The sequence below is a fragment of the Arctopsyche grandis genome, chromosome 7 (assembly GCF_051622035.1).
Source record: "Arctopsyche grandis isolate Sample6627 chromosome 7, ASM5162203v2, whole genome shotgun sequence".
NCBI classification, from domain to species: domain Eukaryota; kingdom Metazoa; phylum Arthropoda; class Insecta; order Trichoptera; family Hydropsychidae; genus Arctopsyche; species Arctopsyche grandis.
In genome coordinates, this window is record NC_135361.1 from 21,899,072 (window position 1) to 21,924,709 (window position 25,638).

General features: G+C 34.0%; 1 protein-coding gene and 3 non-coding genes across 4 annotated transcripts in view; 3 read left to right on the forward strand and 1 right to left on the reverse strand.

Annotated features, from left to right (window-relative positions):
• Positions 1-25,638, reverse strand: part of Dys (Dystrophin) — a 580,264-nt gene that overhangs the window by 484,708 nt on the left and 69,918 nt on the right. The window lies entirely within an intron of this gene.
• Positions 11,671-11,742, forward strand: TRNAM-CAU (transfer RNA methionine (anticodon CAU)). The gene has a single exon. It is a non-coding gene; the product is annotated as a tRNA-Met (tRNA).
• TRNAM-CAU (transfer RNA methionine (anticodon CAU)) lies at positions 13,098-13,169 on the forward strand. Its single transcript has one exon. It is a non-coding gene; the product is annotated as a tRNA-Met (tRNA).
• Positions 13,750-13,821, forward strand: TRNAM-CAU (transfer RNA methionine (anticodon CAU)). Its single transcript has one exon. It is a non-coding gene; the product is annotated as a tRNA-Met (tRNA).

Consider the following 25,638-nt stretch of genomic DNA (forward strand, 5'->3'; position numbering starts at 1 on the left):
AGTGACGCTTTGCACATTTTTTCCCCGATGTAAAATCGTCTTTTTTCCGCGTGTCGTGTGCATATGTAAAGTCTGCATAATGAAAGCCGGACGAACAATGCGGTCGCATGTCGCATACAAAAGCTGAAAAACACCGAAAGGCAAGGCAAACGCGCAAAAAGGGGTCTTCGAGATCAATCACAAAGGCCTTTTTAATTTAGAATTTCACATACGACAGGGAGGGGGTACTATGAAGGATATTCACCTGCGATGAAAGCCTCGGCGAACTTTCTCACGAGAAAGGCACATCACGCGGACGACTACACAATATAAAAAAATTAATTTTTTACATCAAATCGAATCGTGTGATGACAATAGAGAATATGAATCAATTACGTAATTGAACACTAAATCCGTAACACCTGACGCAGAAAGGATTAGGATTAAATCTAATAGCCGTGCAATAATGCACCAATCCGACTATTATATATATATTATAAGCTCAATTATGTTGTATAGGGTAATACAATATTAAACTCGATGCAATCATGTGTATGAAACCAAAATGAAATATAATATAATATTATTTCAAGACGATAAGGTTCCGACCAATTTGTTATGGTGTATAATATGGAAGTGAAGATTGATTGACTTATAAGATAAAACGAAAATATGCGTGCCAAATATCAAAGAAACCGTTCCAGAATTACATTATATAATAAAACAAATATTTCAATTATTAGACCTTTAGTTTATTTCTTGGAATGTCAAAATAAACGTGTCTAGTTAATTTGTTTGATGGAAATAATAAAAATATTACAAAACAAAATAACTACCAAAGCCTTTCGAGGTCCTCGTTTAATCAATATAAGTTCAAAGCCATTTTACATACAGAGATGAAAAAAGAATTTACATATGTATTTTATTTCTGTGCAAAAAAGCTCAGCAGACATCGTAGTACATTAGATACGACACATTTCGTATATCTGGAAAGCTTCTTTCGACATATTGGCAGGTTTGATCTTACATTTTCCCAGAAATAATATAGTGAAGAAGTTTAAAAATGCATATGTACATACATATTACCATACATATTCCGAAATTATGTAGATATCAGTATTATTACCATACATATTCCGAAATTCTCACACAAATTAATCTTACAATACATTTATCTTTTTTTATTTATATTCGATTTATTATTATAATAAATACATTATATAAATGGATAGATAATAATAATAAAATAATGACTAATATGACCTGACAGGTTGCCCCAATGCGTCACAAAAGTCTTACAAAAAAAAAAAGAACCATAACAAATTGGAAATTATTCCTCTCATTCATATAGACTCAGGTGATTTATTGAAAGCAAACGTTTTCGCAGCAATAGGTTGGAAATTAAACGATGAAGCAAAGCTCTACCACATTCAGGCGCCCAAAATTTAAGTTCCGATAAAATCTAAGGGTTGTCAATACTTCCTTTTAATACTCCAAAGAAGTATTTGGAAATGGCAATAATTGTTCTCGAAGATAGTAAGTCAACGTCTAGAACACCTTATAAAAAGGCAGTGGGAAATAAATAGGGGTAATATTTATATTTACATATACATATCTACTTATTAAATTTTCATTTATTACTTTACTGTTTTTTTTTATGATTGTGTTTAAATGTTGTTTTTTTCATCTATTCTTTTTTGTACTTTTTATTTTTTATCTTATTTTTACTTTTGCTTTTTGTTCTATCTATTTATTTTTTATTTTTCTCCCTCTCTTGTTTTGTTATTTAGGCCATTGTGGCGCATTAGGTTCTTCCCGTAATGCCACGATGGTCCAAAACTTTTAAATAAATAAAAAAATTAAAAATAAAAATTTCCTCATATAAAGGTATCGGAGAAACTTTTTTTGAACTCTTTCTATCAAGAGAAATTTAATTTCAGTGGGACTCCAAATTAAAGACCCAAACTCTAATATGCTCCGGACAAGCGAATAATAAAGCAATACCATTATACTTGGATCTTGGAAGTATTAACATTATACCGATTTGTTGCCTCGTTTCTTAATTATGTACAAATCATGAAACCAACTTGAAAACCGTCAACTTATTCGGGTGAGAATTTCTGTCGACCAAACACCCTCCAAAAAAACAAAACATTCTACCCCGTAAAAAGGCGCAAAAATCTACCGACAAAAAACACTGATTGCAAAAATTAATACACACACACTCGAAACAGACAGACAGATGGAACCCGCACATGAGGAGAGAAGGGACAAAAGTGTCCCGTTGTGCCTTGTATTTGTTCTGGAGCACACACACGGCAGGCATAGAAGAGAAGTGTTGATTACACGAACGCACGCGTACCCCGTGATTTGTTTGACTTTTGAATAAACTCGCCTTCTCACAAAAGGGAACCAAGGGCCAATAAAAGGGCCTATGAGACAATGGCCCCCGCGGCTCGCAATGGGATCAAAGGCAAAAAAATAAAAACGCAAAAATAAACGTCCCCATACAACGGCTAGATACATAGGCATTCTCGATCGTGTGTGTATGTAGATCCATCGAACTATCGACGTGCAAAAAGGTCGCCCTCGTCTCGGTCACGGTCGGAAAAACGTATCCGGAAAACGTGGCCGTTAACGCCGGGTTTGAACATCAAAACGAGTATGGTCCACGCTTTGATGGGTCAAATTTTCCGCAATAAAAGTCATGTGGATGTGGGTGAAACTCTCGTGTGTTTGTGTTTGTGCGTTTCCGAAAATTGACATAATCTCCAAATACAAAAGTTTGTACATAATGTGTATGTGAATATATATAGTTTTCGGTAAATTTTCCACATATTTCCTATCTATATATAGATAAGGAAGTTTACTATAAATAGATCGAGACCGAAATAACAAACAAAACGCCAAGAGTAAAGTTAGACTTTAAAGTGTGCTTGTCGTCGAACTGCTTTAAAGTTAATCTATGAATACATATAAAGCGAAGTTTCAACGATAAACATTTTGAATCGATATCTTTCCATTTGCTTGAATTAATTTTGCACGAGATTTTTTATAAAACGACTCATTTGTACTTAATAAAACCAACTTAAGAACTGAAACTGATAGTGTAGTAATTGATAAACATTCACTTGGTCATACTGTGACGTTTACGACAACGCGGATGTGCAAATAGTTGCATTATTGAACTGGATAAAATAGATAAAAACAATTTTTTGTTTATCTCCAGTACGCAGAATTCAATATTGAATGTACAAGGGCCAAACAATAAAGTTGAGTTACGGCATACACGGCCGCGCCAAATGCACCGTTTCCACATACATATTGTATTTTTTTCCTTTTCATTTAGCTGTGACACGACCTTTCCTCACAATGGAAACTTACATACATACAAAAGACAATTTTACGAACGGTCTAAAACTTCGAACGAAGCACACCGTAAAATATATCCACGAACGGGACAAAAACCATGGAACGCGGAATAGGGGAAAAACTGTGTAAAACTGCCTGCCGCGTTTGTTTATTGATTTCGTCGATCGGAAAATGTTTGGGTAAAAAGGCTGGTGTTTGCAAAAATGCATTATTTATTCATTTCGGCTGCAGCGGAAAAAGCGAAAATGTGTCGGCCACAATAGCCCACGGCGCTATGGAATAATTTTCCCGACAACAAAGTCGTATCTAGATGGTGTGATACTAACAATGGTCCGAGGGGAAAGAACAGCTAAATGTCAGATAGGTCGGATCCACTCCAGCGACCACAAGTGCTGCTCAAATATCTCACAGGATACCGGAAGAATAAATGACAAATACAGACATCTACCTTTAATATAGTAATAATCTCTTCCGTGACAGTTTCGATGTCGCATTTGGTATATAATGGGGAGATAACGTCTGTTAAAGTGTAATACAGAACTTCTAGACCAAGGGGTCTCTATATGCTATATCTATATTCATATAAATATATCCACATCCAATATATAATTTCAAAAGAGACTTTGTAAGTACATATATATGTAAGTATTGTTGGTTCGTAAATCCGTGACGTCATCGAACAAATGAATATTCAAATAAATTTAAATAAAATAAAACTATTCAAATAAATTTAATAAAAGGTTTACTATTAAATCTAATATAATATCAACCGCTTAATCAAGGCTAATCAACCATGTTTAAGCGGTTTATATTACAAATACCGAGCGAAGCCGGGTAAAACCACTAGTATATTATATTTATGTATATTTCCACAACACAAAACATTCTTGGAATAACAACGGACTTTAAATTTTGAAATATTCATATATATTCATATGTATGTATTGTATAATGCAGTTATAAATATGCAAGAATACGGTATTAGCCAGCAGTTATATGTAGCATTATTGCATGAATGAAAAGAATTTATTCGGAGTATTTCTGCAGCGCTGCTGGTCAGACTTTGTGACTCCAAGTCGATCGTTTCCTATCAGAATTTGCCAATGTATCTGATTTGAGTGTTGGAACGATTCATCATCAAATTGAAAAAACCATCTTACCTACTATTTGAATATGATTTCAAATGTATATATGTATGTATGTATAAGTTTAATACCATAGGTATCGCTCAGGGGCAGCTTACTATGTTATCATGGGGAAAATAGAAAATTTAAAAAAATAAATAATAATAAGCATATTCAGTGGTAGCTCATCGCTTATTCATGAGAAAATTTGGATTTTTCATACGACAAGCAACAATATTGTACGTTATATATAATTTGTATATATATTTTTTTTATAGAAAATATGATTATTAAAAGTTTCCTTTACCAACCCCAAGATATATTTTCAGCGCAGGAAGAATAAGCTAAAGTGAATATCTTACAATGAAATTAGGTGAGTTTGGTTGGAATTTTGTTACGGAAAATTTGTAAAAAGACCGATATAATTTAAAGTGCTGGGAAAATCACGACAGCATCGAAACGAAGTGATCACCATCATCTAAAAGTACGAGAAACCCGAATAATTCTTATATATAACTTTGAAAGGAGTCTATATACTGAAAAATGTGAACCACCTGATTCAGATTGCTCGAATCCGGAGAACTCGGTTGAATGAAATGTTGCAAAAACACTATCGAAAAAATATAGTTTCGTGCGCAAAACGAATATCAGAGTAACTTTGAGAAGTTCGATTAGGTTATTTAACATAGGACGGTGCGTTGGCGTGAAATTGTAACCTCAAAGAGAGGAAAAGCCTACGGAAAAGAAGAAGAGGAAAAAGGAAAAGAAGTAAATGGACAAACGCTGGCATCCCGCTGTCGGTAGGCTGAAAGAAAGATCGTAAAACCAGAAATGGCAGATAACCGAGAAGAAAGAACCTCCCATTCACGGGGCCCCGGAAAATGCTATTCATGAATGCGTACGAAATGGAACCACCATAAAGATATGGATCCGCGAAACGTTTCCAACCAACTGGATTACATTAAATCCACGAATTCGATACCCCGGAAGACGGAAACACCGCCGAAATCCGGACGAAAAATCGACATCGCGAAACTAAATACGAAACCGACAGACACTCGGCATATTGAGACCGTCGAATTTTCCACAATTCGCAAAGATAAATAGCGTTTAACTCAATTAGTATTCTTCCCACACCGGCCGAACTTCTGCGTAATAGAATATCTCCACTCCCGGATGAGTTGTAACTTTCATTCGGAACTTCAATAATCGCTTCATTTGTAACTTTGCAGGGGGCGATAGAATTTTTCACAAAATATAACAATACTAACAAACTGAACGCAATGTACATATGTACATACATGCATACAAAATCGTGGTTATTTTTAAGCCGTAAAAATAATTCCATTATCGTAATAAACGCAAAACGGTTCCAGCTGAGAGCAATTTCGACTTGGTTTTGCTTACATATGCAATATTTATACGGCCATAATAAAAAAATTTATTACGTTAAATGCGATGCTAAATTTGCTAAACGAAATTAAACTTGCGTAAATTACGGATAAGTAGCAAATTCGCGATGCAAACCGTTAAAATACACGTACAGTAATAAATTCGAGTCTCTACTGGAATGAAAAATTATTCATAAACCATGAACCAATAAATAAATTCCGTAACGAAAATACAATTACCTCAATTGGAGAATATATTCAGATATCCTTGACAGCACAGTTAACTTCGAAACCCACTTAAACTCGACGCAACACCGCAGCAAACCGGGAAAAAGAAATTATCGTTGCAAAGGATTCACGTCCAACTTTCTCCTAACTCTTAGAATTAAGTAATCACTTTAATCACTTGGCAATTAAAACTTTGTTTCGTTTTTTTATCTTAAATTCTCAAGCAAAACACACAACTAAATCGAATACTATGTAGCAGAATATAAGACAAAATACACGCACTTAAATAATAAATTTAAAAAAGCAGTCAAATCATCATACACACAAGGGAATTTTCATTTGAAAAAACTTTTTTAGCACCTCTCCAAAAACTCGTTATACTACGTACACTCGAGCGAGTACTGACAATATATTATATATTAAATAAACCATTGCATATATCACAACAAATCAATCGAGATAAAAAAAAAACCACATAGTATTTCAAACACGAAGGCAAAATTTAAAATCACAATGAGCGAGCTTTAATTAATACGAATACAATATTACTATCGCATCGACACACGCAAGTAGGAATAAAATCGACACAATTCCTTTTTCTACATATGTATGTTTAATGAAAGCACACGAGACCTAGCACAAGAGCTTAAATCCTTACACGTTCGTAGGAAAAACAATGTTAGCGCGGAAGAGCGGAAAAGCGTTTTCCCAGAAGGAAAAGCGCGTCAGTTGCGTCCGTGTGCGCCGCATGGGGGCGAGCGTGCTACTGACAGAAGCGCGCCCGCCAACTTCCCTCGTTTTCGGGGGGTGGAAACGGGGGTTGAATGGAGGAAAAGCGGGGGTTGAATGGAGGAAAAGCGAGGGAAGGAGGATCGGCAGCCTCCCCCTCGTCTCAATGCGGACCCTCGCCCCGCACCTTCACCCGGCCCTGCTTCGTAATGAGCTTCCACGGGGGAGAAAGCTCGTCGCGGAGCTTTCGACGGCAATACTACTATACGCGGTGCAGAAAACGCTAGTGTGCGACCTTGATATTGAAAAACGATTTTCTCGGTCAACAAATTCGGTACATTTTATTTATATATTTAATGTGATGCGGCACGGCCACTGCCGGTCCATCTGTACGTATGAATTGTGTACACATGTACATACATATGTATGTGTGTATGTATTTTTAGGCGCAAAATCATGTGGTCGTTTCCTGTATTATTCATATGAGTTATGTCAGTAATAAATTCGCTTTGAAAACGTTTGATGATATATTTAGTCGTAATACAATTAAGAACTCGAATTAAGTTGTACATCCATATGTATATTAGGTAAGTAAAAATATTCTACATTTGACTTTATAAGGTTTAAATAAATTCAATAAATTTGAGGTTTGTATTTATTTTTAATGCACTTCCAAAAATCGAACAGCATTACAATGTTATTTTAAACTAGTGTTGTGCCCGATGAAATATCATCGCATGAGTAATGGCATATTAAGCTATTAATTAAAAAAAGTCAAAAGAAATCTATCGGTCCCATTTTCGATCCGCGCGCGGTCGTATTTTTTTCAAATACAATTGTTAAACATGAAAAAAATGTTAAAAACTACCTATGTACCTACCTACATACATATAAACAATATAAAACACCATTAAAAATTAATTAATTAATTAAATAAATCTTCAATAGATGGTGCTTAATGCTCAGATACTATTGTCCTAGAGAAAACATTGGTAGCAAACAGTATATATAGAAGTTTTTTGTTAATCTGTTACTATATTCGTATTATATTCGTACGTTTTGCTGGTAGTATTTTAGCTGTGACTTTCATATGTGAAATCGAAACGACTATTATAGTACGGCGAGCGTTATCGCACACAGACACACGGAATAGCGCTATTATATGTATGTATATGTACATATACATATATGAACAAATACATATATTTTATAATTTATGTATGCCTTAATTAAATGCAAAAGAATTTTAAAGATTTTATATTTTTAATTTAATTTAAGTTCAAGCTCAAATCAAACAGTTAAATTAAACGAAGGACATTCTCTACAAAATTACATATTTCTCAAAAGCATTTCTTTCCTGTCGAAAACATTTCCTCAACCTAATAAAAATTTATTGCGTCGTCCATAAAACTTTTAGTAAGGTAATTCTCAGATTTAAAATCGAATTTTAGAGATGATGTTTTAAGCGTAATTTATAACAATAATGTTAGAATTTCAAATATTTTCCGCATATCTTAAAAGAAATATAAAATCTAAAATTCTCAAAAACGTGAACTTTTCACGGTACTTCAAGTTCAATTTCCACTTAAAGAAAATTATCCCCCTCACAGTTGATAAAAATCCACTCCGAAATCGAGTTCAAGGGTCGAACATAATTGGCGAAATTTAACTGATTAAAAAAAAGTAGTGTCTAGAATAAAACTCAGTCGACGACGTAAAATCAAAAATTTTACAAAAAGTCGCGACCGATTAATAAACATGAGTGCGTTTATATCAATTTAAGAAGTGAGGTACCCGCATTATAAAATAAAAACTTTCGAGCTTTTCTTTCGTACGAATAACTTTCACTGCGGTCGTATAGCGCGAGTTCAAAAAGTTCGATGAGTTCGTGCAGTAAAGTTTTGCGACCGTGCTTCTGCCGATAAAAAAATATTATATTTAAATGCGCAATGCGCCACAAAAACATCTCCTCTACCGGGATAAATATTAAGACAAAATATGAATAATAATAAATAAAACCATCCCTAAGAACAAAACAGTCAGTACATAGAACATAAATATATTTAAATAAAGAAGCTTTGCCACGCACAAACGAAAAAAAAAGAACTCTTTATTAAATGTAAATAGAAGCAAACTTGAACGCTTTGAAGTCGCTGAATATATTCCACTCATTCGAACATCTACCCCTTACATCAGCGGTTTCCAAACTTTATGCTACTACGCCTCCCTAAAAAAAATTTTTTTTTCTGCGCCTCCCTACCTTTTATTTTTTAATAGATATAATAATATAGACACGTTTTAAATAATAAACCTTTATTGAAAAATAAAATACTGAACTCTACAATAGACAGAATAATAAAAAGGTTTTGCTATAACATAAATTTATACGAACACGTACATATATTTATTTTTATATTAAATTACTAATTAAACTACATCTAACACATCAAAATTGAATGCGAAGGATGTTGTTGTTTATTGGCACAAAGTTTATCAAATCTTGGGGGCAATATGGAGAGTGCCACTCGTAACTCCTTTTCGACTATTAACCTGGCTCGATATTTGGTTTTCATTGCAGCTAGTGCCGAAAAGCCCGTTTCGCATAAATAAGACGTTACGAACGGTAGCAGCACTTGCATTTCTTTGCAATACAAAGATTCATACTCTCCACTAGGATTCATCCAAAATTTAATTATGGTTTCATTTTGAAACTTTTGTTTTAGTGAGCTATCGCATGATAATTCTATCAATTTTTATTTTTCGATGGTTGTCAGCTCGAATTCGTCTTCTTCATTGTAGTTAAATGGATTCTGTATCCACAAAAACTTTGAGAAATCAAGGTCTTTGAAATAATTGGAAAAATGCAGCACTAAAACATCCAAGTGGTCGGTAAAAATATTTTTACTGGCTTCAATATTGGCTGTGGCCCAGAAATCTTTGAAAAGTGAAAACCTATCCAACCCATTCTTTTGTAAATTTGATTTCCATAACTTAAATTTTTTAATTAAAGCTTTTACTTTGTCTTTTTGAACAAGTGGGTGTATTTGTGATCCCTGCATTGATTTATTGAAACCGATCAATTTTCCAAAAATTTCAACCAAATAGGCAAGTTTAACAATAAAATTATCGTTCGTCATACAAAAGTGAGGTATAATTAGCTTCCATATCAGCACACAGCTTTGCAAACAGCCTTGCTCTCAAAGGACTATTCTTAATGTTGTTTATATTTTTAATACTTTTGTAAAGATGCTGTTTAGTTCCTCGCTCATATATATTTTGACAATAGAGCTGCTCTGAGAATCATACAGTGTGTCCAGATAGCATGTGGTGCTTTCTTTTTGATCAATGCTTTAAGACCTGCTTTGTGTCCGGACATTGAGTGAGCTCCGTCGGTACACAGTCCAATTATTATTGTATGTCGTTCACAACGCAATTATTTCACTTTATGTCGTTTTCTTCAACAAAACTGTCTATTATATTAAAAATTTCAATGGATGTGGTCTTCCCAAGAATGTGTTTGCAAAATAATATATCTTCTAATATATTATTATCCGCGACATATCGAACATATGCAATTAAATGGGCATCTTTAGCTAAAACAGAGCGTATGCAAAGGCGCAATTTTGAAAATCTTCTTCTCCGGATAATTTTTTATAGGAATTAAATGTATATATAAAAATGAAAGAAAAATAAAAATAAACATTCATGCATTGAATTTTTACTGTAAAGCTACAATATGAAGTTTTATTTATTTGTAGATATTATGGTATGAAAATTATTTTTTTATTAAAAAGTTTTGGCGCCTCCCCTGGCAATAGTCCGCGCCTCCCAGTTTGGAAACCGCTGCCTTACATAGAGCGCGAAACTCATCTGCATACATCAAAAATAGTGAGTATCAAAATGTTTCAAGCCGGAAGTTTGTGTTTAAAAATCCTCAACATACATGCATACATACGTATAGACCAGAGCCGGAATTTAAGAACATTCGCATACCTATCCGAAACTAACCGGAGATCCGGTTTAATAAATATCCGGAACACTCCCTATCCGTACACTAAACGCATTTGATTCCGACACCCTGGAGACTGCGAGCACTTAAAGCCACGTTCCAAGAGGCTACGAAGCCTTTACCCTACCGCCATTTGTTGCGTCGAAGCAATGTTGTTTAAATGTTACATAAACCGGTTGTGGGGGGGGTGTAGGGGTGGTAGGGTATCCCGCGGCCCGGTTTACGGCCGGTTAATAGTTTTTATTTTGAGCTCGCGTAAAACCGGGCGAACGGCGAGGGCTGTAATCCGGGCAAAACAGGGCTATAATGTCGTACGGAGCCGCGTCGACATATTAAAAATGTGGGAGGAGAGAAAAATGGAAGACATACATTTCCATTCATTTCGAATGAAATATTCGGAGAAAGGTAAGAAAAAAATTTAAAAACAGAAACGCGATGCCAACTCGAAGGGGAAAAATATAAATTGTGCGAGTGCAGAAAACGCAAGAAGCTTAGCAGTGTTGCTGTTTAACGCACAATATTTCCAAATTATTATACTTGGTCGCGGAACAAACGCGAATAAATTATACTGTCGTGGAAGTTTCGTCCTTAAATCAGGGGAGCTTTCGAAAGGAAAGATGAATTTTGATCGAAGTACATAGTCCTGAGCCTTCTATGTATTTTACATAATTTTGTAATAAAAATTGATGGGTAGTAATTTAAGAAAATGAAAATGTCACACAAAAATATACATACATACACAGATAGATCCAAAAATGAACAAATTTTGGATTTCACACAGCTGGAAATGGGGAGGGGATGGTATACAAAATTAAAAATTTCGAACCTCATATCACAGAGCAGAGTGGCGCAGCGGAAGCGTGCTGGGCCCATAACCCAGAGGTCCGTGGATCGAAACCACGTTCTGCTATTTCTATCTTTTTTATAATTCTTTTATTTTATATCAAACCTATTACGAGATTATTAACATGATTCTTTTAGATAATTTAATTGCATATTAGAATTTAGTTTATTTTTTTCATAAAATTTTACAAAAGTTTAAATTTTATTTTAAAAAATATATATTTTTTACCAAAAACTATATTTAAAAACTATAAAAAACAGATTCACCAGGTGACGCATGAGCTGTCAAAACGCCAAGTTGAAATGGAAAATCCCATGGAAACTGCATTATAACGTTGCTATAATTACCATTTCCGCTAATATTAAAAATATTGCAACCCATGGTAAACATTACATGCATATTTATTAAGAGATAATTCCGATTATAAGAATGTTCACTTGAATCTATTTAATAATTTATTCATTAAGATTTCATCCGTATAATTTTCACGTAATTTTTTCATAAAATTATACAAAAGCTTTAATTTTATTTAAAAAATATATATATTTTTATACCGTCTTTTCCAAAACTCAACTCTGCCATTAGGTATACATAGTATTAGTAGGTATAATATTAATTATAAAAAACATATGTTACTCTAATGGTTCGAACGCACTAGGCGACATTGCGCTGCTACGACGCGACACGACACGGAAAAGGCAACTCTGTCGCGCCGCGGTCGTATAGTGCGGTCAGACCTTAAGTGTTCACTCCGGTTTACTAATGAACATACCAGTTTGGTAATTCAAGAACAATTGGTTTTAATTTAAGTGCTAACAGTCAAAGCTATCATTTTTTTTTTTTCAAATAGACTCATCAGGTGTGGCAAGTATTTATATGTGAAATCCCATGGAAACCGCATTACAACGTTGCTATAATTACCGTTACCACTGATATTAAAAATATTGCAACCCAAGGTAATTAAACATATGTACACATGTACATAGTGTTTTAGTTTTTAATATTTACTTTTTCATTTGTTTATCTACATATATGCACCATTTTAAGTAATCTGTAAGAATCTATAATTGGACTCGGATGCTATTTTGTTACATTTATTTTTTTTATTTTTATCCATTTCTACATTTGTTGTCTGTTGATTTTTCAATAAATAAATAAAATCAAAATAGAGGATGGGACAAACGATTGAGAATACTTAAACTTATACCTAATAGTTTGTGCATGAACAAAAATAATTCGTTTACCAGTTTGTTCTGTATTATACACTCTAACTGGCTAGATTGTTTCGTTTATGAATAAACTAAGATTCAAAAATGTATACTTTTGGAAAATTTTAATTCGTCAATAAAAACATTAAAACTTTCGAATTCGAGGGGATGAGATTTTGTGGAAAATTAAAAAAAATGCAACCTAGATCACAGAGCAGAGTGGCGCAGCGGAAGCGTGCTGGGCCCATAACCCAGAGGTCCGTGGATCGAAACCACGCTCTGCTATTTCCTTTTTTTTGTAACTCTTTTATTTTTTTATCAAACTTATTGAGTTTATTAACATGAACCTTTGGAATTATTTATTTACATATTAGGATGTAGTGCGTCAGATTTGTCCTTAATTTTTTCATAAAATTATACAGAAGTCTTAATTTTATTTTAAAAAATATGTATTTTATACCGAAAGCTATATTCAAATAGATTCACCAGGTGTCACATGAAACTTTTGAGCTGTCAGAACGCAAAGTAATTGAACTGGGAAATCCCATGGAAACCGCGTTACAACGTTGCTATAATTACCGTTTCCGCTGATATTAAAAAGATTGCAACCCAGAGCAAGCATACATATAATACATACATATGTACATACATAGAGGATGGAACAAACGATTGAAAATAAAAATAATAGATATAAAAATTATTTTTGTATTATTATTTTTTTTATAAAATTATTTAAAAATTATAGATAAGTACTATGTATATTTTTGGAATACTTAAATTCGTCAACAATAACATTAAAAATGTCTAATTTTGCAGGGGGGAAGGATTGTGTGCAAAACTCAAAAATTTGCAGCCCAGATCACAGAGCAGAGTGGCGCAGCGGAAGCGTGCTGGGCCCATAACCCAGAGGTCCGTGGATCGAAACCACGCTCTGCTATTTCTTTTTTTTTAATAAATTCATATAATTTTGATTTTACTTTATATGTACTATAATATTAACAAGCACATTAAGACAACGAAGGTGGTGATAACATGCGAAAAGACAAAACTACCAAACTATTATCCTAAACAAACCGAAACTGTTCCCAAATTTAGTACAATATAATAAAACTTATTAATAGTTTTACATATAGAAACACAACATCCAATGAGTTGAAAATTTCCTATGCTTTTGAAAATCAAAACGATGTATGTACATATGTATATGTATGTGCGTAAAAATACACAGACCCAAGGCGCATTTTTTTTTACCTACCACCCGAAAATCCTAATTCAGCTCACATGGAATATGAAGTTTGGGCGTGGACATACACAAAACGCAAAACACAAAGTTTAATCGCGATATATTCAGACGTGTTTGCAGAAAAGTTAATACACGAGGAGGGAGGGAAAAAGATATCTTAGTAGGACGCCACTTTGCCCAGTGGAGAGAACGAGAAAGGGAGAGAACTCCAAAAGCGGACAAACTATCCGGGGACCAAACAACACTACAGACTTATCAAAAGCTCTTCAGACTTGTGAAATGATAATTCAAGGGGTTGACCAGGTCCCAAAAGCACTCCACGGGAAATGGGATATCGCAAGAGAAAGAGAGGTGGGACACTCTCGGCGAAGAGCACAGAAATTCGACGACGGAGAATGGGCAGGCTGGCCATTTCCGACAGGAAATAAACCCAAAACAATGACGGATAACCGACAATAAAGAGTTTCCATAATACACCCGCAGACCGATATAAATTAAATAGAGTGAACGGCGAAAGCCTACCGTTTAGTAAAACACTCACAGACGATGGGCTCCTCCCGAGTACATACCGGAGACATAGAGATGAATGTTTCTCGTACGTGATATATGCTCTGAAGTCTTAGATATCGTGCAGTAAAACACTAAAAAAGCATCCATAAAATAGTCAAAAGTCTAAAAGTTTATATATTGCGAACTAATTTCTCGGATGCGAGTTTCTCCTTGCGGGTCAACTCGTTTGTATCAATATGTCAGGCGAAAATTGAAAGCCACTTCAGACGTGCAAAGTGTCAAATGTCGTCACGCAAATTACGCCTGCCGAGATTGGCAACGTGTCGATAACATGACATACATAAATCACAAGTGTGTGCATATAGGTAATATTACAGACGTACGTACATACATATACGAAGGGCGACCTTTGCTCGTCCCCAGCCGGCCCTTTGTTGTCAACTCGTTATTAAGCCGTGAATTAACCGTGAGATATGGAATGAAAGAGCGCGTACTCCGCTAGGAAAATGCAATTCATATATCGATCGGAAAAGCCATTTTGGTCGAATATAATGCAGGCCCGCTCGCATTTCGGGAAAAGGGTGGTCGGAAAACGGGAAGGGGGATAATATTTATAGGACCGCGGGCATTGATTAATGCACCTGTCTTGCCGTTGAAAAACCGTAGAAACGCCCGCTTTGAATTAGTTTGTGATAAAAAAAATAAAAACAGCGTTCGAGGTTCGATCAAAAAATGCGCTGAATATGTATGTACATGCAACTACAAATACATAAATAACATAAAAAACCAACGCTCGTATATACATATATAATACTTAATACCCGTGTTCACCCTTCTGACAAATTTCTAGACGATTAATTTAGATTGAGTTTGCTGTGAACCATAACGACATGTTTCATGTCTCTGTCATAACAAATATAGCTTCAAACGCATGAAAAATTTACTACACCTTCCAGACACGTATCTACAAACATACATACCTGCATACTATAAATAAAGATACATCCCACCAGTGATATAAAACATTTAAATCAGACTAAAACCAACACTGAATCAAAAATAATTAAATTAGATAATCAATTTCATCAAAATATGATTTAAACTATTCTATAGTAGCAAGCCTTTTGAAATGTTGTTTTGTTTTAAGATAATAATAGTGTAACGTGGAGATTGGTGCTCGTCGACCACTGGTTCGCGTTTAAATGGCGTCGGCCTATGAGAGCGCTGCATGCAACAGCCAATGGGGCATATTACACTATCAATATTATCACACGATCCGTATTAATATTGTAATGGGTTAGTATCGTGATAATCAGTAGTGTACCCGGGCTGTTTTTAAATCTGCGATACTAGAATCACGATGCGTTTTGATAGTGTAATACCCCCCAATAAGGTGTCGCGACTCTTCAACCATTACTCTCACTGCGATGACAACGCACGATTTGTATAAATAGTCGGTGGATTTGTCGGAACTGGCTGGTCGACGGATCAACAATAAACTACCACCACTATACTACACGCTACGTCTTTCAATCCCATTTTGAAAACCCCTCGTCATGTTCATGCAATAATAATAATTTTTTATTCCAGACGATAGGGGGAATAGTGCATTCCCGATGGTCCATATAAATAATATATAGATGATACAAATGAATGATAAAATAAATAAATATAATATAATGGTAATGATAATGTATGTACATATGTACTTAATAATATTAAATGATAAATAATAATAAAATAAGAAAATCAATTTATGGCGGTCGGTGAAGTAGCTCCCATACACTGAATATACAGTGAAGGGCAAAAATGAGAAAACGCGGCAGCAAACAAACAATTTTACGATACAAATACACAAAGACGCAGGGAGGCCGCTCTCGTCCTAAGACGCGCTGCAACTCCTCGGTAGCCCGAAGAAAGCCTAATAGCAGTTGTTGTTTTGTACCTTTTTCCAATGTTACAATAGTAACTATGTACATATACATATGTATGCATCATTGGAAGATAATCTTTAGAACAGCTGTCTAAAGTAATCTAACCAAGGACAAGGAAAAATGTTTACTTAATATTGTGATACAACTTATTAAAACTTGGATCAACATTTAAAGCAGCATTAACATGCAGAACAATAAAATAATTTAATACAGCTCCCAAAGAAAAATAAACAAACCTAACCTTGCATATACTGCATACAATGAAGATCACTAACGAAAATTTATATTTCATACATAAAACATTATAATATTCATGGCGTTCTTCGCAACCTACCTCATGGAGGGAAAATACTTTACGAAGAATTTTTACGCGCGTAAAAATTAACCAACCACGCGTCTGAAAGTTTCGTTTTTGCCTACTTCGGAGGTCTGCAAGATTAATGAATCAGCAGGCATACGACCCGTATAGTAGCGCTTATTACACATATTATAATATATGTACATACATATTATGTCGGTGCCGATAGACCGTCGGGGTTATTATTGCCGAATGAAAACCGCTAAAAGCCTAGTTACACGGAACACAGACTCTTACTAATGAATCCCGGACCGCTCTACGACCCCGTAAATGTACACACTCGCACAATGTAATCATACCGCTATTGTATGTACATATATCGAACGCTATAACTCAATGAACACAATTTCTGCAATGTGCCTGTCTTGACCCGTATACATATATAATATACGTATATCGTACATACATATTTCTAATAACAACCTTGTAGAAATTTGACAAATTTAAGGTCGTTATACAAATCACGGAAAATTTCCCGAAAGACATTGACAAATCGACTCGTCTGGACCCGTTCAATACGTACATATGTATGAGTTTTATACCATATCGAATTTTATACCAATTCAAGACATATCTAACGAATAATATCGGTTTGAGACGGCGGTCATTGACCATTGTATGTACATATATATGTATGTTTGTATGTGCATATAAATGGACCCTCATATACATCGCTCGTAAAATTTGAACTTTTTTTATATCAAACGTTTTCTAACAAAACAAAATAAGGGCGATAACCACTCAGTTGCGATAAGAAACATGCCATATAAAGTATTGTGGAATTATTAAAAAAAAATAATACATGAACAAATTTGATATGTGTATTAAATTTCTAACGAATCTAATATAGCATACATCGTAAAACAATTTGTAAAACGATGTATTTTCCGTTCCTATTTTTGGGTGATTTTTTTACAGAAATCATCGCGGACATACACAATAACTCCTGTAAGTTTCATCGCAATCGGTTGAATGGTATAAGAACGCATACGTGACAGACAGAAAAACAGACAAACATTGAATTTTATAAATATAGATTAAATAAATATAGAGCTATTTGTCCAATAGATCATTATTAGTTAAAATCGGTCATTCTAAATCTTACTCCTTTAATCCAACTAGTGGCGTTCCCCAAGGATCTCACATGGGACCAGTGCTATTCAATATTTTTATAAATGATATTATAAATATATTTAATGATGTCAAAGTACTCTTATTTGCAGACGATTCAAAAATATTTAAATGTATAAAAGACACTAACGATTGTGATACTTTACAAACTAATTTAAACTCACTAAACAATTGGTGTTCTTTTAATAAATTATATTTAAACATTAAGAAGTGTTCTGTTGTCAGGTTCAGTAGGTCAAATAACAAAACTATTTATAATTATCATATAAATAATGAATCATTACCATCATCATCGCTAAATAAAGATCTAGGAGTTATTTTTGACGACAAATTAACTTTTAATTCTCATATAAATTTTATCACAAAAAATGCCATCAAAACACTTGGTTTCTTAATAAGAAATAGTACTCACTTCAAAAATGTAAATACGATTAAAATTTTATACACTACTCTGGTTATAAACCAATTAGAGTACAAATCTACCATTTGGTCTCCTTATTTAATGAAACAAATTAACATAATAGAGTCAGTGCAATTTAAGTTCATTAGATTCATCAAATTTAAATTTTTTTTAATTCATAATCATCATGTCAGTAATATTATTATTTACAGGAAAATTCATTTGCTAAAATTATATGACAGAAGGAAAATTAATGATATTTCAATTCTGTGTGGTATTCTTAACGGCACCATTAACTGCTGTGAGTTGGTGAGTTTAGTGTGCTTCCATGTGCCGGGTAGATCAATTAGATGTAACCATCTTTTTGATATGCCCGGGTTTACCACTAATTACTCATTGAACTCAGTTATGTTGAGACTGCACAGAGTTGGAAACGAATTGTCCATGGTCGATTTATTCATTGTTAGTAAATGCAACATGAAATCCATTCTATTTAAATATTTTTTTAATATAATGTAATTTATTTTGTAATATATGAATGTATGTGTACGTGTATATATTTATGTATGCATATGCCTATACGTGCATGTATATATGCGTGTGTTTATAATTGCATGCGTGTGTGTGCACAAATGTGTCTGTAATTGAGCGTATGTGTAGGTGTATGCATGCATGTATGCATTATTCTAGTTATTGATTTTTCTTTATATTTCATTGTAATTTATTTTATATTTTTTTCTTTCTCCATTTCCATTATGTATGTAAAATGGTCAATTTTTTCTTGACCGTAAAATAAATAAATATGTATGTATCAGTGGCGTGCGGTCCATGGATGCGGTGGATGCGGCGCATCCCCTATAACTTTAAAAAGCCAAGAGTATTTTTAATAAATATTTGAATTTCACTTCGATGTATTCTTAGTGATGTACGTGATTATGATGTAGTATATGATATATATTTCACATATCACGTGTTTTTTGTTACATGATGCATTATATAGGATCTTTTGATAATTTTTATTAAGGATTCGCATAGGCCGCATTCGCATAGGCCGGCCACAGGCGAGTGACGCTGGCGAGTAGACGCTGAGTGAAGTGCGCGCGCGTCATGGATTCGGAGTTCGGACCGATCCCATTTGCGCATGCGCACTATGAGGCTGTCATATTCGCGCGGACGCGTTGACACTTGTTTAACCTCTACGGTGGATTCGGTTTCTCTGTTTGCTTATCTATTGAGTTTCACTTGGAAGCCGCTGTTGATCGATATTTCCGCACGCTACGCCCCAAGTTATTTATCAAAAAGCTAGCCGATTCATTTCTTTAGACGAAGTTAATCATTTATACTGTAAGTTGGTTATTTTTTACTTTTGAATTAAGTTTTCATTTAAATTAGTTTCGTCTAACTTTATTTTTAGTTTACTGTTCCACTACTTACGAGTTTTCATTATTGCCTTTAATATGGATATCGAAAATAACAATGAGAGTGGACTTGTCGTCGAGATCAATAATAATTGCAATTGTTTAATTGAAAATGTGCTGAAAAGAAGATTTGCTTCTCTCCCATTTAATGAAAAGGAGATTATTGTTAAGAGCCCCAAACCCACACCAATATTAAATATTCAGTCTAAAACAAAAACATTTAAAAGGTACACAGAAACATACGAAAAAATTTCATGGATTTGTGGATGTGCTCACTTAACGAAATTATTCTGTTGGCCATGTATTTTATTTTCTCAAGAAGTGAATGTCTGGAGTAAATTTGGATTTTCTGACCTAAACAATTTAAGTAAATCGCGCAAGAGACATGAATGTTCTCAAGCTCACATATGTTCTGCTGCTCAATTTAAAAAATTTGGAAAGGGACCTCGTATAGAAAATTTTTTAAGTGCTCAATTTAAAGCAAATATTGAAATGCACAACAAAGAAGTTACTGCAAATAGATACATTTTGTCGAAATTAATAAGCGCGATCTGTTTTTTAGCAAAACAAGAACAACCTTTACGAGGACATTTTGAGCACCAGGAATCGGAAAATAGAGGGAATTATATTGAATTGCTGTATCTATTGAGTGAATCAGACATAAAATTGAAAACTCATTTAGATATCTCTACGGTGTTTACTGGACTATCGAACCATATACAAAATGACTTGGTATCCGCAATATCAAAAGTCTTGCTAGATGAGATTAAAACTGAAATACGTGCATCAAAATTTGTTTCCATAATTGTGGACGAATCTACAGATATCAGTCGCAAAGCTCAGCTATCTACTATTTTTAGATATGTAGATGAAAATAATGAAATTCAGGAGAGATTTGTTGGATTTGTCGATGTTAGTCCCAATAGAACAGCTAATGCTCTTTTTCAGCACATACGTGAGACCTTGGAAGAATTTGGTTGTTTGGACAAATTAATTGCACAAACGTACGATGGAGCGGCTGTAATGTCCGGGGAGCATAATGGAGTGCAACGAAAAATTCGAGATATTTGTCCTAATTCTTTATTTGTCCATTGTTACGCTCACAGATTGAATTTAGTTTTGTCGCAATCTGTTAAACATATATCCGGATGCAAACGTTTTTTCAGCCGTATGTTGTCATTTTCAACTTTTTTTTGTAAGTCTTCAAGAAGAATTTCCCTTCTCGATTGTCAAATAAAAAAACGATTTCCCACTGCTGCCCCTACACGATGGAACTACAATAGCAAAATTTTAAATATGATATTAGAATATCAAACAGAATTAATGGAAATATTTAATCAAATAATTAATGACGAAGACGAATGGGATACTGATGCTGTCATAAATGCTGAAGTCCTTCATCGTTATTTAAAAGAGTTTGAATTCAATTTCAATTTGCATTTATTTTCTGCAATATTTAATTCGGCAGATTTTTTATTTGAAATTTTACAAAAAAAAACCTTTGACATATCGTATTGCGTAAGTGAAATTAAAAAATTTGTAAAATATTTAGATAACAAAAAAGACGATTTTGATTCATTGTGGAACAAAGTAATAACTAAAAATTTTAATAGAAAAAGAAAATATGCTGAATGTGAAGAAGATGTGAAAACAACGTATAAACTTCACTATTCTGAAATTTTAGAAACTCTTTCAGTAAATACAACCAATCGATTTCGAGATATCGAAAATTTAAAATTTCTCGAATTTTTTAACGTCAAAAAATTTAAAGAATATGAAAATAATTTTCCAGATTTCCTATTTAAATCACTCCACCTAACTTATGGAAAATACTTTGATTTTATGAAATTAAAAAGCGAATTAATTTACATGTACTCAACGCAAGATTTTCATTTGAAATCTATAAATGACGTAAAGGAATTAATTGTGAAAGATGATCTAATAGACGTTTTGGAACAAGTATTTAGTTTAATACAATTAATTTGTACGATACCTTCCACGAGCGCATCGGCTGAACGATCATTTTCGACTATGAAAAGAATTAAAACGTTCACCAGAAGTAGTCAAAGTGAAGAAAGACTCTCTGGTCTTGCTTTAATTGCAATCGAAAAGAAAATAATGTCAAATTTAAAAAACAATAAAAAATTCTATGATGCGGTTATCGATGAATTTTGTAAAAAGGAACGAAGAATAAAATTAAATTTTAAAAAATAAATTGGTCGGTTTTTTTTTTCAAACAAGGGACAGCATCCCTTGTTTGAAAAGTCACCGCCCGCCACTGGTATGTATATAGTGTCGCCTTGAGGGCAAACCCGTAATGCCATCTTGGTAAAAATAAATTAAATATGTATATGTATGTACATATGTATTTAGAAAAATGTGTATAAACACATCAAGAGAATTTCTCAAATAAAAAAATCACTATACCTTTCAGCTTACCACTTGATTTTTTTTCTGCGAAAATTTTCAAAAATATGCGATCAAATATAGGCACGGAATAATATTCTTTCTTTTGAGTAAAAGACGAAAGAGCCGCACCCCGTTTATTTACATTCAGTCTCTGCGCTTTCAATGAGTTCTTACCCCGAGGCGTCCACACACTATGTAGGAGGAACATATTTGAAGAGTTGATATACCCCAAGTTCAAACCACCTGAAAAGTTACCGATATCCACCCTCGAAAACCCGCCCCCCCCCCCTTTTTTTTCCACCCACCAACCGCGATAATGTACGACAACAACGATTTTAAACTCACAACGCCTGAAATTACCTGAATTGCCGGAAACTAAAATAACTGAGATTAAAAAGTCAAATCGCCCAGGAGCGAAAACGCTTGTGCTTAGTAATAATAACACAATCGTAAATTCATATTTTCGGGGGCTAAGCTGTGACAAAGAGTGATATGACAAACCGGTGATAAAGTTCTATGAATGATAATGAAACACGCACGCAACAATGTATGTAGATATATTTTATATATGTATATAAGTAATGTATGTGTGGAAGATTCCGAAATTGTAGACGGAAAAACTCAATATGAAACGGAACGAAGTAGATTGCAAGTTTACGCTGAAGATTATCCCTCTGATCCGAAGATAGGAAGGGTTAATGAAAAAGCAGGGTGTTTAGAAACCGACATACGCAAGGTTCGCTTCGAATCTATAGCAGACGAATTCATCAAACACGCTCAAACGAACAATACTCTCTGAAAATATGTATATGTAAGTAAGTAATCTAGATATTTTTTTATAAGTAAAAGTAGTGGCATGTGTGCACATAATTGTGCACTCGGTAAAATATCGCAATTCGGATCAACGAAATTAATGATTTATTAATAATTAAAAATTTAGCCAATCGTGAGATATGCCGCATCTATGTCCACGATATATACTATTCCAAGGGGAGAAAGAGAGACGGAGCATGGTATTAACAGCGATTACTTCATACACATGCACGCACGCACGCACCCACGCATTACACAATTATTATATAAGATAAATTATGATTGTATTGTATGTATTGTTATTTTTTTTACTTTAAAACAAATACTTTACACTAAAATGACTAAATCCCATATAGATTTTACTACTGGTAACGACCTGGAGTCACAAATATCCAAGTCTGACCAGCAGCACTACAGATGTACTCAGAAAAATTCTTTTCAATCGAGGTCAGCTCATGGGATCGAACCCGGCGCCTCTCGGTGTTAAGCAGAAGCTTAACGGCCGAGCTATGCTGCTGGCTTATATGTATATTTTCCTTTCCGTCAACCTCTCGATTTATCAGACTTTAATTGTTTAAACGCCTATAACTTTATCTTTTTCACAATATATCTTATATAATTTGCATTATAGGCTCCCAATATCCCTCGTATATATTTTCGCTTCACTCACTATCTGTCAAGCTTAGCGTTATTTTATTTACCTTTACCCGAACAATGCAGAAATTTCTTATACATACATACATTGTATAAAATTCACTTTGCTTATAACACATAAGCACATATGATTCAAAACAGTACACATTAGGTGAAGTTAGTTAAATATTGAACAGATTGTATCGTACTGCCGTATTCGAATCGTGATCCCGCAAATTCGATTGCTCATTGCTTCACACCCCAGTGGATAGGTATATAACTTAGATTCAAACCAGGTTTCGACATGAGGTCATATTACATACTACCGACCAACCGACACTTGCTATCGTTCGAGACATTCCCTATATATGTACATACATACATATACAGATAATAATTATAATATGCTGAAATCCTCCACGATACCTACATACATATGTATGTATATAATCTAGACAATATGCCGTTTCTAAAGCCGTGTGCTTTGTCGGGCCATAGTTTCGATACATTTACATACATGTATACAAACAATAATGTCGAGAGAGGGTATCGTCGAATGTTGCGAATATTAGGAGTGAGTGCGAATTACCTACGCGTTGCCATTCCATTGTATGGGAGGGTTGAAACGATTCAGATGAAGTTTAATCGTCAAATCGAAATACATATGTTAGAGCATCTCATTCATCACAATCAATGTGCATACAATTACACATAAATACATACATACATTATATGAGTATTTCTGGGATATTCTGGTTCTATAGACAGCTAGAACATATTTTTTTTAAAACAATATCAATATGCCTATGCCAAGCTTTTAGCAAAATTTAAAAAAAATAGCTATGTATATTAGACCAAAACCTGAATTTGCTTATTACATTTGGAATTTTTATTTTAAAAAAGACGTTGGATGTATGTTTAGACGAGGGTCCCACGAAGAATTTCATATGATATGAGATTGAAAGGAATGAATCTTTCCACTTTAGATACGATAAGAATGAGAGGTGATCTAATTGAACTCTATAAAATTATAAATAACCTTCCCAATTGTCCTATGATAGACCTCCTTTCGTTTAACAATAACACTCATCTGAGAGGTCATACTACCAGACTCCAAAAACATATTTACGCCAAAATAATTAGAGAATTCTTCTCTTCAAATACATATGTAGAGTGGTTAAAATTCAGAATAGTCTACCCAATTAATTAATAACTTCTAGTAACTAAAACCTTTTTAAAAATAAACTTGATGATTTCCTTGAAATAACTCGATTTTTGTAGTTCTTCCATTATTAAGTTAAGTTTGTCTTTTGTATTTTATCTTATTGGTTTTGTTTTCGTCTATTTTGAGTTGTTAATATTTTCTTCTTTCCGGTTTTTTGATTTTTTTAATTTTGTTTGTATTATCAAAACCCCTGGGGCCATCGGTTTTGCCGCCTTTCCGAAGTATTTTTAAATAAACAAATTACAAAATGGCGTTTCATTCCCGTCCAAAATTTTACATCGACCGCGACGCGACGGTCAGTTTCAAACGAAAACAATCTTAACTTTCGTAATTTCCATTCATTAATGTACCTCAATATATCTAATGGACTACATACATACATATATTCAACGTTCGTATACCAACAGACCGCAGCATATTTTCCACCCACGCTCGGATTTGACCGGAAGCTGTCGACGCACAAAGATTTTCCAATCAGAAAAATTACGCCGATGATGCAAATCAACATAAAATCGCCTGAAAATAGCTTCGTAACAATATCTGGTGAGTTTCAGACCGATAAATAAAAGCAACGAGGGAACGGCTGGCGACGTTCGAACACAAATCAATTACAAAAGGCTCCGCCGACTATTACGGCGTCGGCCAAATCCGAGCTCAACGAACGTTTTATGTTCCGGATA